Here is a 4157-nt window from a genome sequence, read left to right on the forward strand (position 1 = left end):
ACAGAAGTATTCCTCTCTCTCTCTCTCTCTCTCTCTCTCTCTCTCTCTCTCTCTCTCTCTGGCTCTAATTTTGACAATAAACCTCTATTTCCTAAAGAGGAAAAGAAAGAACTGCAAATCTAGTGTTCTAAGGCTTCTTTGCAGGATACAAGGAAGTCATCATTAGGAAAGAAGAGATATGCATGCCACCTGAAGGATGTGAATGGGAGAAGAATCTGTAGTGTATATTAGTGTATGCCTGAACATAAGAAGAGCCCCACTGGACCAGGCCAAAGGCCCATTTAGTCCAGCTTCCTGTATCTCACAGTGGCCCACCAGATGCCTCAGGGAGCACACAAGACAACATAAGACCTGGTGCCCTCCCCTGCTAGAGAAGGTCTATCTTTACCACACTCTGTTATAGCTCCACGTATAAGAGGACTTGCCCATAGAGTACAGCTGTAAATCTGCACTAGCAACACAATCCAGCACCCCAGTTGGGAATGGTCTTAGATGTTACTGTAACATGCACATCATGGTAATTTAATCCTGATTCATCCAAAAAGAACATAAGAACAGCCCTACTGGATCAGGCCATAGGCCCATCTAGTCCAGCTTCCTCTATCTGACAGCGACCCACCAAATGCCCCAGGGAGTACACCAGATAACAAGAGAACTGCATCCTGGTGCCCTCCCTTGCATCTGGCATTCTGACATAGCCCATTTCTAAAATCAGGAGCTTGCACATACACATCACATACACATATGGGCTTGTAACCCGTAATGGATTTTTCCTCCAGAAACATGTCCAATCCCCTTTCAAAGGCGTCCAGGCCAGATGCCGTCACCACATCCTGTGGCAAGGAGTTCCATAAACCAACCACACGCTGAGTAAAGAAATATTTTCTTTTGTCTGTCCTTACTCTCCCAACGCTCAATTTTAGTGCATGTCCCCTGGTTCTGGTGTTATGTGAGAGTGTAAAGAGCATCTCTCTATCCACTCTATCCTTCCCCTGCATAATTTTGTATGTCTCAGTCCTGTCCACCCTCAGGCGTCTCTTTTCTAGGCTGAAGAGGCCCAAATGCCGTAGCCTTTCCTCATAAGGAAGGTGCCCCAGCCCAGTAATCATTTTAGTCGCTCTCTTTTGTACCTTTTCCATTTCCACTATGTCTTTTTTGAGATGTGGCGACCAGAACTGGACGCAATACTCCAGGTGTGGCCTTACCATAGATTTGTACAACGGCATTATAATATTAGCAGTTTTGTTCTCAATACTTTTTCTAATGATCCCAAGCATAGAATTGGCCTTCTTCATTGCTGCCGCACACTGGGTCGACACTTTCATCGACTTGTCCACCCCCCCTCCAAGATCTCTCTCCTGATCTGTCACAGACAGCTCAGAACCCATCAGCCTATATCTAAAGTTTTGATTTTTGCTCAATGTGCATGACTTTACACATATTGAAACCCATCTGCCATTTTGCTGCCCATTCTGCCAGTTTGGAGAGATTCTTCTGGAGCTCCTCACAATCACTTCTGGTCTTCACCACTTGGAAAAGTTTGATGTTGTCCACAAACTTAGCTACCTCACTGCTCACCTGTCTCCAGGTCATTTATGAAGAAGTTGAAAAGCACCAGTCCCAGGACAGATCCTTGGGGCACACCGCTTTTCACCTCTCTCCATTGTGAAAATTGCCCATTGACACCCACTCACTGTTTCTTGGTCTTCAACCAGGTCTCAATCCAGGAGAGGACCTGCCCTCTAATTCCCTGACTGTGGAGTTTTTTCAGTAGCCTTTGGTGAGGGATCGTGTCGAACGCCTTCTGAAAGTCCAGATATATAATATCCACGGGTTTTCCCGCATCCACGTGCCTGTTGACCTTTTCAAAGAATTCTATAAGGTTCGTGAGGCAAGACTTACCCTTACAGAAGCCTTGCTGATTCTCCCTCAGCAAGACTTATTCATGTATGTGTTTTGAGATCCTATCTTTGATGAGGCATTCCACCATCTTACCCGGTATAGATGTTAGGCTGACCGGACTATCGTTTCCCGGGTCCCCCTCCTTCCCATTTTAAAAATCGATGTGACATTTGCTATCCTCTAATCTTCTGGTACTGTGGCCGTTTTGAGGGACAAGTTGCATACCTTAGTCAAGAGGTCTGCAACTTCATTCTTCAATTCCTTAATAACTCCAGGGTGGATGCCATCAGGGCCCGGTGACTTATTGATCTTTAATTTATCAATGAGGTCTGAAACATCTTCTCTTTTAACTTCTATCTGACTTAATTCCTCAGTCAGGAGGGGTTGTTCGGGCAGCGTTATCTACCCGAGGTCTTCTGCCATGAAGACAGATGCAAAGAACTCATTTAATTTCTCTGCCATCTCTAAGTCTCCTTTTATCTCCCCTTTCCCTCCCTCACCATCCAGAGGGCCAACCGCTTCTGCTTCTAACATATTTAAAGAAGCTTTTATTATTCCCCTTAATGGTGCTGGCCATGCGTTCCTCATAGTCTCTCTTGGCCTTCCATATCACCTTCCTACATTTCTTTTGCCACAGTTTATGTTCCTTGTTATTCTCCTCATTAGGGCAAGATTTCCATTTACAGAAGGAAGCTTCCTTGCTCTTTACGGGCTCTCTAACTTGGCTGGTTCGCCATGCGGGCACCCTCCTGGACTTAGTCAAGCCCTTCTTCCTTTGCGGTATACACTTCTGCTGGGCCTCTATTACTGTTGTTTTAAGCAGTCTCCATGCACTCTGGAGAGATTGGACTCTTTTGACCTTCCCTTTCAACCTCCTTCTAACCACCCTCCTCATTTGAGGGAAGTCCGCTCGTCAGAAGTCAAGGGTTTTTGTGAGAGATTTGCCTGGTATTCTTCCCCCGATGTGCATGTCAAAACGGATCGCAGCATGATCACTGTACCCCAATGCCTCAATAACATTGACATCTCTAACCAGGTCCTGAGTACTGTGCAATATTAAATCCAGTCACCTGTCCTCTGGTGGGCTCTATGACTAGCTGCTCTAAGGCACAGTCATTTAGCATGTCAAGGAATCCGGTCTCCGTTTCGTGACCAGAACACAAATTGATGCAGTTGATGTGAGGATAATTGATGTCCCCATGATTACAACCCTGTCCCTCCTTGTCACCTCCTTGATCTGTTTCCTCATTTCAAGGTCCCCTTCCGGTTTCTGGTCTGGAGGATGATAGTACGCCCCCAGTATTACATCGCTCTTCAGGCCTGGTAATTTAACCCACAGAGATTCTATGGTGGAGTCGGACCCACCTTCAGTCTCTACTTTGCTGGATTCTATCCCTTCCTTAACGTAAATGGCCACCCCACCTCCAACACGCCCCTCCCTGTCCCTCCTGTAGAGTTTATAGCCTATATATAGGCTATAGCCTATATATAGGGTAGGTCAGGATGGAGCCCACCACCATAATGCCATCCCCTCCATGAGTTTGTTCTACCCAGATTGAATACTTATAAATGGCTAAATAAATGATGCATGAAACGGCCTTAACACAACTTGAAATCTTCCCTATATACTGATAAGCATCCAGGTCTTAATTTTGGAAAGTGGATTCAGATCCAGAATCTGTTTTGAATGTCAAAACGTGCATTGTGACAATAAAGGGTGCATTTCGTCATCAAGTTAGCAAAGTTCACCCTCATCTATATCTCCATCAGATGGACAGACTCCCAGCCCAATCCTAACATGGACCTCAGCCAGTGCAGGCCTCCTGTGCTGGTTCTTAAGTGTTGCAAACATGCTGTAAGGCCCGTTTCTGCCAACTCGAGAGCCAGCAGCGCTGGCACAAGGATGTGCACAGGCCTGCATCTGTGCTGGCCAACTCAGGTAGGATTGTGCCGGGCAGAGCAGGACCCCTCTGATGGGGTGGGAGAGGGTGGCAGGAGGGCATTCCAGGAGTGGGGAGGGGGCTCTTCTGGGTAAGGGAAGAACAGGATCAGGCCCAGGAGTGGAGTGGGATCGGTGGCAGTAGCACATGCTGTATCCTAATCCCTGGGCTGCTCAGATTTATGCCAGCAACGAAATAGCTGGCACAGATCCAAGTAGCCCCATAAGGCAGGCTGGGGTGTTATATAGGCTAAGTGGAAAAATATCCCCTTAACCCAAAGTGACCTCCAGCAGTCTCCTACCCTGCCTTGGATAC

This window comes from Tiliqua scincoides, chromosome 4 (assembly GCF_035046505.1).
Source record: "Tiliqua scincoides isolate rTilSci1 chromosome 4, rTilSci1.hap2, whole genome shotgun sequence".
Lineage (NCBI taxonomy): Eukaryota > Metazoa > Chordata > Lepidosauria > Squamata > Scincidae > Tiliqua > Tiliqua scincoides.